At 36.4% G+C, this 15,370-nt stretch overlaps 1 protein-coding gene and 2 pseudogenes across 12 annotated transcripts in view; 2 read left to right on the forward strand and 1 right to left on the reverse strand.

The window, feature by feature from the left end:
• The window catches only part of DENND1A (DENN domain containing 1A), a 543,199-nt gene that overhangs the window by 453,098 nt on the left and 74,731 nt on the right, over nt 1–15,370 (reverse strand). The gene's annotated exons all lie outside the window — the stretch shown is intronic.
• LOC140713094 (phosphatidylinositol-glycan biosynthesis class F protein pseudogene) lies at nt 2,221–6,215 on the forward strand (annotated as a pseudogene).
• On the forward strand, nt 4,245–4,301 carry LOC119622352 (U7 small nuclear RNA; annotated as a pseudogene).

Below are 15,370 nucleotides of genomic sequence, written 5' to 3' on the forward strand. Positions count from 1 at the left end.
AATCCACTACTTACTAGCTGTATTACCTTAAGGCAAGTTACTTCATCTTTCTGTGCCTTGGTTTGTAACACTTATAAAATGAGGACAATAATTAATCTCTTATAGGCTCCAGGAAGAATAAGAAAAAATACACACATACTTGTTCATCTGTATATATATGTATGTGTATGTGTACATATATGTGTATATATATAAAATATGTATATATATATATAAAGCAAATAGAAGCTTAACAAATGTTAAGTTACAGTCACGAGCTTTGCTACATTTCAATACTCAGTTACAACAAAAATGATGATACTTGAGGAGCAACTGCAGAATCTGCTAGTGCTTTAACTGAATCCTTAGAAAACTGAAATATGGGCAAGTTAAAAAAAATAGCCATATCAAGAATCATTAGTCACAGTAGATCAGACCCAAAGATTTCCCAAATGTCCTTAAATTGCATTAGATATGTTGGCCAATCATTCAAGGCAATACCTGGACAAGAAAACTTAACAAAGAAAATTTCTTTTTCCTTCTACATTCAGTTTCCTTGTACAGTGGCAAGTAGGATCCAATTATGGATTTAGACCCTCAGGAAGCCCTACCTAGGAAAACCTCATTCTAAAAGAAAATCATTTCACCCTCCCTCAGTGGCAGTGCCCAAACCCTCCCACTGTTTCCTCAGTTTGCAAATACCACAGATAACGGAAATATTTTATTTATAGGGAAGTCCATAGCACATTTAAGTAGAAACAATCTTTTTAGGTGTATTATCATCTCCACAAAAAGCCACACACAGGCAAGAGCCATATCTTTTCCATGCAGACATGTTTCATTCTGCTCACGCGGAAGGGGCAGTGCAGCAGAGCACCTGGAGGCCACAGGGACCATCCAGGTCTGGGCTGAGTCACATGCTCGAATCGACCTTGGGCACAGACAAAAAGTGTCTGTTAGCAGTGGGAAGCCAAGCTTGAAAGATCATATAGACCACTTTGAACCATTACCAAGATAAGTGGTGAACAAAGGAAGCCAGCAGAGGCAAAGCCATGATGAAAGAGATGAAGCCACACTGGAGCATGACTTTCCGGTTCCAGTTGGTTCTCATGAAGCCCAGCTGGTTTTGCTTCCTGTTCTTCACTGTACAACGGACCCCTCCACCTCTATCCCTCCCTTCCTGAGCTAGTTTTAGTGAAATTCCACCCCTTGGATTCAAAAATGCCTTAACAAGGACATTAGCCCACTGCCTGGCACACAGAAGGGATTCAATTAAACACATGTAAAAAACAGGAGTACAAACCTTATAAAATACCTGATGTTAGATGGGGCATTCTCATAATTACAGTTTCCTCAACAGACAGGCCGATTTCCCTTAATCCACTTATCCAATAATTGTTAAGGAAATAAACAGTATTTGACACAACATGACACTTTATTCCAATTTATCATCTAATAATAATTAAGTATTCAAAGCTTACAATGAAAGCATAGCTCCGCAGTTCATATTGTTCTTTTAAATTGAATAATTTGGAATCCTATGAAGAGTTCCACCTTACAGCAGATTCCCTCATTCTTGTGCAAATACAATCTGTCTATCAACATATTAGCATTTCAATCACCCTTGTTTTTTTCATAACTGGGAGAAGCTGTCTTCATTTATTCCTATTGAGCATCTACCACCTATGAATTATTTCTGAAGCTAAGCAGTAAAATTGAGAGAAACTGAAACTATTTTCAAAAATAAATGTAGGACACTGGTTCCAGTTGCATACTCCCAAATAGTATAAATGTTCTTTAATGATTAATTTACTTTAAGATGAAAATAATTTCTTTTGAATTAAATTGTTGTAATAGTTAGAAATGGAACACCAACCCCATGTTTCAAAGGTTTTTGTCTTTTTTTTTTTTTTTTTTTTAAGAATTCTGGATCAATTTATATTCCTGGAGTAAATACATCCACCACTCAAAAAAAATTTTTTTAAGTCCCCTTTAAGCATCCCTTTAAGGTACTGACCATAAATGGTGTAATTTGCTCTGGACATCATTAAAATGTAAAGTTAATGAGGATTCAGCTGAAAACAGAAGGAATGTAACCTATTTTCAGGCAAAAGTTCTAACACAGCAATCAGAGGAAAAAGCTCTTTGATGTTTCTTTGTCTCTTCTCATTAATTTTTTTTGTCTCAAAAAAAAAAAAAAAAAAAAACAGACTATTTAAACTTAAAAAAAAGCACCAAAGTTTAAACATGATAATTATAACAGAACTCCAATAAGGTCATTAGAATTTTTTATGAGATAAACAAGAATCAGTCATATATACATGGAGATAACACCACCTACCTGGCAGAGTGATTATAAGTTTTACAAATATTGTAAGTAAAATGTATAGCGGAATAGCTGACACATGAAAGGTACTCACTTATATTATCTCCCTCTTTGTCACACTCTGTCCCCAAGGGCCTAGCACAGTGCTGGTACAAAAATAGTAATCAAAGAGTCACCATTATTATTATTATCACATATGCTGTATTCTTTTTCCTACTGAAGAACTCACTATATTAACCCTAACCTTCTTTCCAAGATTTATGCAAGACTCAGCACCTCCTGTCACTAGGCAGGTGGGGCATTATCCAAATAACTAGCATGGAGTAAACAGTCCTGTGTGACATTTTATCATGTGAAGTGCCTACACAGGTATAAATATTATATCTTTTCTGGTTTTATTGCCTCATTTTACAATTATGCTACTAAAGAGCAAAATAGCACACAGAATGTTAAGTGGCATTCTGCTGCTTGGAATTTCATCCCAAGGCTCCATTCAGAATAACAAATGTGGGAGCTATTTCATCTCTGCTCTATTGTGAAGAAAGTCATCACCTTTACTTGAATATATACGAGAGTCTGACTTTCTGCATCCCATTTTGTGCTAAGTGAAATCTTAAACCAAATGTGATCATTACCAAGGTGATGTCATTAAGGAAGTAGTATAGTGCTTTCCAGAGAGACCCTACCCTACACTTTGTTATTGTTATACCAATTCCATAATCCCAGTAAACAAAGCCTAATCAGCAATAAGTGGATCTATCCAAGATGATCCACCCTTAAATACCATGAGAATTTAAAATTTCTCTTCACCCAAACAAAAAATTACAAATTCAATAAACTAATCACAGTTATTTTAAATGTTAAGAGATCATCAAAATAATGTTTCTCCAGTAATTGTCATTTTAAAGGCATTTCCACATAAATTACCTAATTTTCAGTGGTTTGTTCATTCCACAAATATTCACTAAATCTTCTTAATATTGAAATCTGGTCATACAGTGGTGAAGAAAATACTGGGTGATCTCTACCCTCACAGAGTTTAAGGTCCAGTACAGAAGCTCAAATGAATAACCGCACAAGTAACATAACTATAAGCTATGATAAGTGCCACAAGACCATACAGTGTAAGAACAAGCTTACTTTGGGGATCTGAAAAGGTTCCCCGCTAAGGATGATTTAATGTCTGAAGTGAGACCTGAAGGAATGGGAGAATGAGGTTGGTTTGGGGGGGTGGGGGGAGGTGAGAAAAAGGTTTAAGATGATGATAGTTGAGAAGAAATACCTAGTTTTTAAAGACATTTAGGTAAATCAATCAAATTTTTCTGATATATTGAATACAGAGGGTGAGCAGGAAGACAGGTGACCAGGATTAAGGCAGTAGGTTTTTAGTTTGCATACTGGATTTTTTAAATGTGCTGCTCAGTGGAAGGGGACCAGAGCTTCATTCAGTTTAATGAGCAGATCATGAGTTAGAATTCAGACATTTTGAATTTCAGATACTTTTCAGGCATCCAAACAGGTTGAGAGCTCAGAAGAAATGTTTCATACCTCATTCATTTATTCAACATGCAATTCCCAAGAAACAATTTGTATTAAGTCCCATGTTTCTCATTAGGGAAAAGAAGGTGAACAGGATGCTCAGCTGTCCTTTGAAAGAAACAAGTGCATTGACAGATGTGTAGAAGTACGCCGGAATTCAAAGGAAGGAAAGACTGAGTCTATCTGGACAATCAGGGACGGCAGCATGAAGAAAATTATCTTGAAGATAAATGCCAATTCCTCCAATGGGGAAAGACAAAAGACATTTCAGACAAAGAAACAGCATCTGAAAATGACAATTACTTTGCAGTGGCTGCAAGTACAATGTATGAGAGGTGAGAAGTAAAAGAAAAAACCATGAGTACCAAATTTGCAGAAATACAGAGGATTAAGAGAATATTAATGTTACAGCTCTTTCAGAATTTGTCTAGGTTTTCTGGTTTACCAGAAAAAAAAAAAAAAAGAGAGGGAGACAGAGAGAATGCTATGAACAAATGTGTGCCAACAAATTAGATATATGAAATGGACAAATCCCTAGAAAAATATAAACTACTAAAACTGAGTCAAGAAGAAATAGAAAATCTGAATAGACCTATAGCAAGAGATTGAATTACTAATTTGAAAACTTCCCAACAAAACAGACAAACTCAGATGACTTTACTGGAGAATTCTATCAAACATTTAAAGAAGAAGGAATACCAATTCTTCATAAACTCTTTCAAAAACTAAAATATGAAGAAAACCTTTCCGATTCATTCTGTAAGGCCAGTATTATGCTGATACCAAAAGCAAACAAATCTAAGAAAACTAAAAATGCAAAAATACTTAATATATTAATAGTAGCAAACCAAATCTAGCAACACAAAAAAAGGATTACACACCATGACCAAGTGAGATTTATCCTAAGAATGCAAGATTGGGTGCTTGCATTAGAGCCAGGACTGCCCTTCCTATGATAGTAGGATGCAATAGTTCCCCAGGTCCCTTCCTCAGCAAGAGAGATAGCCACTCAAGAAAACACTATGAAAGATACTGACATCAAAAAACTACTTTATACCCATATTTTATGCATATTTTCAATTATCCTAAGTGTCTTCATTCCATCATTCTTCTTGGAGAACTTCTCAATATTGTAAACACACTTGACATGGTTGTACATATGTTCTGGTTTTGTAGCTGCTGTCAATCTAGTATTATATTTAGTAGTGAAACCAAATGCATCCTCTAAAAAGTTCATTATCACACAAGGTAACTTGATTTTTGAAATGCTGTATCTACCTTCTTTTGTCCTGTTTCTCCTTCCATGTAATTTTTGTTCCATATGGAGCTAATAGAGTTGGTGTTGGAAACATTTTTATTTGCAGTCATTTTGTCTACTTTTACCACTGTACCTTATGCTTGTTAGAACAAAATCTCAAAAGCATGGCTTAGAGTTTTCAGTAGAAATGGAGTTACAGCCATTTGGGAGCATAGTCTCCAGATCATTACAATTTCTAGTTTTCTAGGAGTATAACTTGAAGCACTGCAAATACCACTGAGTGGAGAAAGACCATAGCAGGTATGGCCCATATGCTTGGAGCGACCTTTAGCAACATGGATGGACTTGTTATTTTACCATTCTGGATATACTGGAATATAAAGCAATTTCTATATGAGAACAATTAATTAGAGCAAAGGGAGAAAATATTCCTTTGCATAGATTCCATAGGGCTGTGCAAAAATGTATATAACCAAAGTCAAGTAGTTCCATTACAGCACTGTTTTATGTAGTTACAACATGATGTAATTGTAGCTTTTTAAACCATGAAATTCCTTGGAGATTGTATCTTCTAGTTAAAATACTTACGATAGAATTTTTAAAAACAATAATGCAAGGTTGGTTTAACATCCAAAAATAGATTAATGTAATAAGCCATATCTAGAGAATGATGAACAAAAATCACACAATCATCTCAAAAGACACAGAAAAAGCATCTGACAAAATCCAACATCCTTTCGTAATAAAAATAATTCAACAAACTAGAAACAAAACCGAACTTCATCAAGCTGATAAAGGGCATCTAAAAAACCTATAATTAATATCATAATTATGCCAAAAGACTAAATATTTCTCTTTAAGATGAGGACGAAGACAAGAATATTCATTTATGCTACTTCTATTCAACACTGTATTGGAGGTTCTAGCTAGGGCAATTAGGTATGAAAAAGAAATAAAAGTCATCAAGAATGGAAAGGAAGAAGTAGTACTATCTTGATTTGTACATTACGTAATCTTACACAAAGAAAATCCTAAGAAATTCACTAAAAAACTATTAGAATAAACTAGTTCATCAAATCTGCAGGATAATAGATCAATATTTTTAAAAATCAATTCTATTTCTATACACTAACAAAGAACAATACAAAAATGAAATTCAAAGTTTCCATTTACAATAACATCGATTAAGAAAAATAGGAGTAAATCTAACAGGAGAATTGTAAAACTTATACTCTGAAAACTACAAAACATTATGTGGGAAAAAACCCTAAACATTACCTTAATAAATGGAAAGATATCCTACGTTCATGGATTGGAAGACAATATTGTTAAGCTGACAATCCTCCCCAAATGAATCTACAGATTCAATTAAATCCCTACCAAAATCCCAGCTGGGCTTTTTGCAGAAATTGATAAGCTAATACTAAAATTCATATGGAGATGCAAGGGACCCAGAATAGTCAAACAATCTTTAAAAACAACAAAATTGGAGAACTCATACTTCTCAATTTTAAATTTACTATAAATCTACAGTAATCAAGACAGTATAGTAGGAAAAGAATAGGATTCAGAGTCCAGAAATAAATATTTGCAATTGTCAATTAATTTTCAACAAGATGCCAGGCACAGTGGCTTATGCCTGTAATCCCAGCACTTTGGGAGGCTGAGGTGGACAGAACACTTGAAGCCAGTAGTTCAAGACCAGGTTGGCCAACATGGTGAAACACCATCTCTACCAAAAATACAAAAAGTTAATTGGGCATGCTGGCACACACCTGTAGTCCCAGCTACTCAGGAGGCTGAGACACAAGAATCTCTTGAACCCAGGAGGCAGAGGCTGCAGTGAGCCAAGGTTGTGCCACTACACTCCAGCCTGGGTAACAAGGAAACCAAAACAACTCAATGAAGAATTAATACTTTTCAACAGAAGGTGCAGGGGCAATTGACCATCTACATCTGAAAGAATAAAGTTAGACTCCTTCCTTACAAGCACATATAAAAATCAACTCGATTTGGATTGTAGGCTGGGAATAGTGATTCATACCTTTAATCCCAGCACTTTGGGAAGCTGAGGCAGAAGAATCGCTTGAGGCCAGGAGTTCAAGACCAGCCTGGTCAACATAGCAAAACCTCATCTCTCCCTATACACCCCCTAAAAAATTAGGTGGGTGTGGTGGCATACACCTGTAGTCCCAGCTACTTGCAAAGCAGAGGCGGGAAGATTGTTTGAGCCTGGGAAGTTGAGGCTGCAGTGAGCTAAGATCATGCCACTGTATTCCAGCCTGGGTGACCAAGTGAGAACCTGTCTCAAAAAAAAAAAAAAAAAGGAATGGATTATAGACCCAAATGTAAGAGCTAAAACCTAAAAAATAAACAAACAAACTTAGAAGAAAACACAGAAATAAATCATTGTAACTTTAGGATGGGCAATGGTTTCTTAGGTACCACACTAAAGCACAAACAACAAAAGAAATATTAAATAAGACTTCACTGAAATGAAAACTTCTGTTTCAGATGACACAATCAAGAAAGAGAAAAGTCAACCTACAAAGTGGGAGAAAGTACCTGCAAGTCATATATCTGATAAGAGGTTTGCATCTAGAATATATAAAGAACATTTATAACCCGGTAATTTTTTAAAAGACCCAGTCACTGGATAGACATTTCTCCATGGAAAATATACAAGAAGCACACTAAAAGATGCTCAATAAAATTAGGCATTAGACAAATACAAATCAAAATAACAATGATATGTCACTTCACCCCCACTAGAATGGCTATAATAAAAGAGATAGACAACAGTATCCACTGATAAGAATGTGGAGAAATTGGAACCTCACACATTGCTGGTGGCTATATAAAATGGTGCGGCTGTTATGGAAAACAGCTTGGCAGTTTTCCAAAAAAAAAAAAACAGAATTACCATATGATCCAGCAATGCCATTCCTAGGTATATACCCAAAGGAATTGAAAGCAGAAATGCAAACATATACCAACAATGAATGACATTGTTGATTGCAGCATTATTCACAATTGCCAAAAGGTGGAGACAACCAAATTGTCCATCAACAGATGAATGGATAAACAACATGCAGTATATACATCTAATGGATAAGTATTCAGCTACAAAAAGTTCTGATACATACTACAACATGAATAAACCTTGAAAACATTAGGGTAAGTGAAATAAACCAGACAGAAAAGGATAGATAATATATGATTCCACTTATATGAGGAACCTAGAATAGGCAAATTCATCAAGACAGAAAGTAGGTTAGAGGTTACCAGAGGTTAGGAAGGAGGGGAAAATGGGAAATTACTGTTAATGATTACAAAGTTTTTATTTGAGGTGATGAAAAGATTTTAATAACAGATAGTGGTGATGGCTGCACAACAGTATAAATACAATTAATACCACTAAATTTACACTTAAAAATATTTAAAATGGCAAATTTTGTTTTACATATATACATATACCTCCACAATTTAAATAATACACCAAAACCATTAATTATATCTTTTATTAATGGGCAAATTGTGTGGTTTATGAATTATATCTCAAGAAACCTATTAAAAATAATTAAAATTAAACACTAAATCAATGGGTTGTTTGTTTTCATTTTTGTAGAGACAGGGTCTCACTATTTGCCCAGGCTGATCTCGAATTCCTGGCCTCAAGCAATCCTTTCACATTGGTCTTCCCAAGTGCCAGGATTACAGGGGTGTGCCACTGTGCCTGGCCATAAATGGATGGTTTTAACAGCAATTAGACACAGCTGAAGAGAGAACTAGTAAACTGGAAGAAAGACTTGAAGAAGTTATTGAATGTATCAGAGAGAAACAGATTGAAAACACACACAAAAAATGGTTTAAAGCTGTAAAGGACAAAAAGAGAATGTCAGACATATGTGTAATCAAAGCTCCAAAAGAAAAAGAAGTTCTAAGTCCTCAGATTCAAACAGCTGGTCCTAACCAAGATATATAAGAAGAAAACTCCACTGCTAGACAAATAACATTGCTAAACTAGAAAACAAGACACAAAAATATTAATTATAATGGAAAGGGACTTCGACAGCAACATCAGAAGCCAGAAGACAATGAAATGACATCTCCAATACTATGTTAGAATAAGGACATTTTCAGATAAACAAAACTAAGATACTTGCCACTAACAAAGAATGTTATTCAAGCAAGAAGATTAGCCCAGAGAAAAAACTGTGAAATGCAAGAAGACATAAAGAACAAAGAAAATGGCCAGGCACAGTGGCTCACACCTATAATCCCAGCACTTTGGGAGGCCAAGGCGGCCAGATCACTTGAGGGCAGGAGTTCGAGACCAGCCTGACAAATATGGCAAAACCCTGTCTCTACTGAAAATACAGAAATTAGCTGGGTGTGGTGGCATGCGCCTGTAATACCAGCTACTTGGGAGGCTGAGACAGGAGAATTGTTTGAACCAGGAGGTGGAGGTTGCAGTGAGCCGAGATCATCCCACTAAACTCCAGCTTGGGCAACAGAATGAGACTTCATCTCAAAAAAATAAAAAATAAAGAACAAAGAAAGCAGAAAATACACAGATAAATCTAAAGCATAGGTTATATAAAAAAATCAATAATTATCTTACAGGTTTAAAGTAAAATACACAACAATAAAAACATATAAACAAGGAGGGGAATGATTACAGTTAAAACAATATACTATCTTGTATTGTCCAGGAGGAGGGTAAAGATGCCAATTAAAGTTACACAAACATGCAAAAATTTCTCAGAAACTGTTGATTTGTATGGGTATACTTTGTTTTATTGAACTTCATAGATACTGCTTTTTTTAAAAAAATAAATTGAAAGTATATGACAACCCTGGATAGAGCAAGTCATTTCATGTCTCTGTGTCACATTTTGGTAATTTTTTGTAATATTTCAAACTTTTTAAATTATTATTACATCTGTTATGATGATTGGTGATCAACGAACTTTGATGTTACTGTTGTAATTGTTTTGGGGTGCCATAAACCATGCCCACATAAGATGGCAAACTTCGTCAATAAATGTGAGTGTCTTCTGACTGTTCCTCCAACCAGCCATTCTCCCATCTTTCTCTTCCTTGGGCCTCCCTGTTCCTTGAGACACAATAATATTGACATTAGGCCAATAATTCACCCTACAATGGCCTCTGAGTATTCAACCAAAAGGAGGAGCTGCATGTCTTTAAATCAAAAGCTAGACATAATTAAGCTTAGTAGTGAGGAAGGCATATTGAAAGTCAGGATAGGCTCAAAGTTAGTCTTCTTGTACCAAACAGCCCAATTGCGAATGACAAGGAAAGGTTCTTGAAGGAAATGAAAAGTACTACCTTTAGTGACACATGAATGATAATGAAGTGAAACAGCCTGATTGTTGATACATGAAAGTTTCAGTGGTCTGGACAGATCAAACCAGCCACAACATTCCCTTACACGAAAGCCTGATCCACATCAAGGCCCTGACTCTCTTCAATTCTATGAAGGCTGAGGGAGGTGAGGAAGCTGCAGAAGAGTTTGACTAGCAGAGGTTGGTTCATGAGGTTTAAGGAAAAAAGCCATCTCCATAACATAAAAAAGTGCAAGGCGAAGCTGCAAATCCTGATGTAGAAGCTGCAACAAGTTATCCAGAAGTTCAAGCTAAGATATCTGATAAAGGTGGCTACACTAACAACAGATTTTCAATGTAGATGAAACCACCTGATATCAGAAGAAAATGCCATCTAGGACTTTCATAGCTGGAGAGGAGATGTCAAAACCAGTTTCAGATAAATCTTTTGTTAGGGGCTAATGCAGCTGGTGACTTTAAATTGAAACCAATGCTCGTCGACCATTCTGAAAATCCTAGAGTTCTTAAGTATAATATTAGGCTAAATCTACTCTGTCTGTGCTCTATAAATGGAACAACAAAGCCTGGATGACAGCACATCATTTTACAGCATGCATTACTATTTAGGTTGGTGCAAAAATTATTCTGGTTTTTGCCACTGAGTAATGACATAAACCCCAATTACTTTTGCACCAAAATAATATAGTTTAAACCCACTGTTGAAACCTACTGCTCAGAAAAAAAGACAATGCACCTGGTCATCCAAGAGCTCTGATGGAGATATACAAGGAGATGAAGGTTGTTGTCATGCCTGCTAACACAATATCCATTCTGCAGCCCCTGGATCAAGGAGTAATTTTGACTTTGAAGTCTGAGAAACACAGAAGGCTATAGCTGCAATAGATAGTAATTCCTCTGATGGGTTTGGGCAAAATAAATGGAAAACCTTCTGGAAAGAATTCACCATTCTAGATGCCATTAAGAACATCTGTGATTTGTGGGAGGTCAACATACCAATATTAACAAGAGTTTGGAAGAAGCTAATTCCAGCCCTCATGGATGACACTGAGGTATTTAAGACTTCAGTGGAGGAAGTAATGCAGATGTGACAGAACCTGCAAGAGAATCAGAACTAAAAGCAGAACCTGAAAATGAAAATGAATTGCTGCGATCTCCTGATAAAATCTGAATGCATGAGAAGTTGCTTCTTACAAATGAGCAAGGAATATCCTTTCTTGAGATGGAAACTACTCTTGGTAAAAATGCTGTAAACATTGTTGAAATGACAAGAAAGGATTTATAATATTACACAAACCTGGTTGATAATCCAGAAAGAGCGTTTGAGAGGTTTCCGATTCTAAAAGGAGTTCGACTGGGAGTAAAATGCTATGAAAGAGCATCACATCCTACAGAGTAATCTTTCGTGAAAGGAAGAGTCAATCCATGCAGCAAACTTCATTGCTGTCTTATTTTTAAAAATTTCCACAGCCATCCCAGCCTTCAGTAGCCACCGTCCTGACCAGTCGGTAGCCATCAACATTTAGACAAGATCCTCTGCGATCAAAAAGATTACAAGTTGATTGTTAGCAATTTTTAGCAATAAAATATTTTTAAATCATGATGTGTACCTTTTTAAACATAACGCTATTATACAATTAATAGACAATAGTAGAGTATACACATAACTTTACATGCATTGGGAAACCAAAACAATTTGTGACTCGCTGCGCTACTCACTTTATTGTGGTCTGCAACTAAACTGAACCTGCAATATCTCTGAGGTATGCCTATGCTAGTTAACATTACGGACACTGAAAGCACACGACCTGGGTTCAAATCCCAGCTCTACTACTTGATAGCTCTGTGGCCTTAGACAGATTACATAAGCTCACCATGCCATGGTTTCCCTATCTGTAAAACTGAGACAGTAACAGTATCTATCCCATAGGGTTTTTGTGAGGATTAAATGAGTTAATATAGGTAAAGATATAAAACAATGACTGGTATAGAATAAGCCCTACTAAGTCATAGCCACCATTATTTTCAGTGTATCAGTTAAAGGCACAGAAATAGTATTTAAGTCCCAAATAATAAAAGGGAAAAAATTGAATTGTGAAAATGCTTAAATAATCCAAAAGAAAGGAATAAAAAAATGAAGCACAAAAAGCATTTCCAGTAAAAAATAAATACAGGTAAGATGACTGGATTTTAAAAGATCCAACTATGTATTGCTTTCAAAAGACACATCTTCAACACAAGAATGAAAAAAAAAATAAGAAAACACAAGCATGGAAGTATATAATTTGATGAGTTCTGACATATGTGTACATCCCTTAAACCATCACCACAATCAACCAACCCCAAAAGTTCCTTTGTGCTCCTCTGTAATCTATCCCTCCCACTGCACTCCCCACCACCCATCCCTAGGGAACCACTGGTGTGCTTTCTGTCACTAAAGATTAGTTTGTACTTTCTAGGCTTTTATATAAATGGAATCAGAAAGTATGTACTCTTTTTGTCCGGCTTCTTTCACTCAAGATAATTATGTTGAGATCCATCCATGTTGTTGAGTATAGCAATACTTTGTTCCTTTTTATTACTATTATTCTATGTATAGAACTCAATTTGTTTACTCATTTCTAGCCTCTCCAGACAATAAATGGTGTTAAAATTAAGAAATGGCCTCTGGGTAAAGATCAAATCCAGCGTACTCTTAGGATAAGAAAAAGCTAAGGGGGTGATTTTAAAATTCTTTGTAAGACCTCCAAAAGATCTAAGGTGGTACCATAGAGAACCATTCAGTTAAACAACAGGGCTTCTAAGAAGCTTACAACTGTTGTTCCTCAGTGGTCTCCCTAGAAAACCAAAGTAGAAAAGGAGGGCTTATCTCAAAGACATTTGTGGGTATGAATGTTATGTCAAGGAGTAAACGCCAATAGATTCACAGGACAACAAAGGAGTTTTCAAGAGGCTCATATGGGGAGAAACACACCCAGCCTGGACTGAAAGGAACAAAGAAAATATAAACGAAAAAACAATAGGCCATTGAATCACTAAACTTTCCAGAAGCAGGCTGAGGAAACTACTCAGTTGCTAACACAGCTTCTCTTTTATTTAAAGAAGGATGATTCAGAATCCAAAAGCCCAGAAGGTACAATTAAGAGCCATGGTGAGCCACTCTCAGGCCAGAGCAGGACTGAGTCTCCATCAGGAAACTTCCAACAGTTGCCCAGCCGTATTTGGGAACCGCTATGGAGTGCTATGTGCTCCAACGTGCCTCCTGCTGGCCCCCTTTTAAACGATCAGTGTCTTCGGCAGTTCTCTTCTGCCTGTCCCACCATTATACGCTGGGGAAGAGTGGTGGTGGGAGGGGCTGGGGAGAAGATAACTTCTCTCTTTAGTTTACAAACTGAGAGGGCCTGTACTTGAGAAGCTATACTTAAGAAGTCATATCTAAGTTTCTCATCCTCACCTAAGCCTGATTTAGTTCCAGAGACTGAGGGGTCTGAGCTGCTGATGTAAGGATGGCACTTGTGGGGGCCTTGGGAGAGGTTGAGGATACACAGATTTCCATAGCAACTGGGTATAAAACTGTTTGCTCCCTGCTCCCTCTGCCGAGCTGCCCACAGCACTTTGTGCCTGTCTCTATTTATCCCAAATAATGTATGGCTACTGGTTGATTATTTATTTCCCTCATCAGATGTAAACTCCTTAAAAGAAAGTGTTTTATTTATATCCATAGCATTAAGTAGTCCCTCAAAGACTTGTTTGAATTTATGAATAAGTACATGAAGAAAGCCAGTCTGTCATGGACTCAGGCCATCCAAAGCCATGCTAATGAATATAACAGCACATTCCCAGTGCACTTATGCGATGGGCCTCAGTTAAACATTTAGGAAAGCTAGGCAATTAAAAATAAGAATGTTCACCTTATCCACCACAACAGCATAGACAATACTGAAACTCAGGACTGATTCTCAGGAACATCCTGAAAACATCACCCTATAAACCTGCATTTTAATAGCCTGACACAGCTCAAAAGCATTGGCTGATAAGAGTGCAACTAGTTTTTAAAAAGAAAGAAAAAACCTCCAAATATTTTTCATTTTAAATTGTTTTTCTTTTTTTCTTTTTTTCTCTTGAGATGGAATCCTGCTCTGTCACCCAGGCTAGAACGCAGTGGCATGATCTCAGCTCACTGCAACCTCCACTGCCTGGGTTAAAGCATTCCCCTGCCTCAGCCTCTCCAGTAACTGGGATTACAGGGGTACACCACCACATCCAGCTAATTTTATTATTTTTAGTAGAGACCAGTAAAGAAATCATTCAGTAGCACTCCAGGGCAATACTTAGAGACATCTTTCTATCTTGAGATGCCAGCCTCTCAAAAAAGCTACTGTTCCTCTCAACGGGCTGGAAAATTTCTCAGATTAAGAAGCATTTCTTTTAGGTAACTATTACGATACACCTACTTCTAAGATATTTTCATGGGAAAAAAATAACATATATCATTACCTTTAGAATATTAGTATATATTAGCATATATCATCACCTTTAGAAAGTCACTCACACTGTACATATAATTTGCAGGAAAAGAGAAACCGTGGGTGAAACAAATATTAGGCAGCAATAACTGAGGCAGATGAAAGCATTTACAAATCTATTTTTAATCCACTGCATTATCTCATTTTAAGCAAGATCATTCTTAGTACATTTCTGCTGGCAAAAATCAACCTTGCTGGTCTCTCAACACAAATGGCAACATTCATCCTAGCCATCAGCTGATTCTCCTGCCCAGGAACTTCAGACTGTTCCTTGATCCCAATCACAACATTTGTGAATAACTTCTACATGTAATAGGTAACTTGTACATGTAATAGGACCTAGATGTTTAATATTTTGTCTCAGATTTAAAAATAA

The sequence above is a fragment of the Chlorocebus sabaeus genome, chromosome 12, assembly GCF_047675955.1.
Source record: "Chlorocebus sabaeus isolate Y175 chromosome 12, mChlSab1.0.hap1, whole genome shotgun sequence".
NCBI lineage: Eukaryota > Metazoa > Chordata > Mammalia > Primates > Cercopithecidae > Chlorocebus > Chlorocebus sabaeus.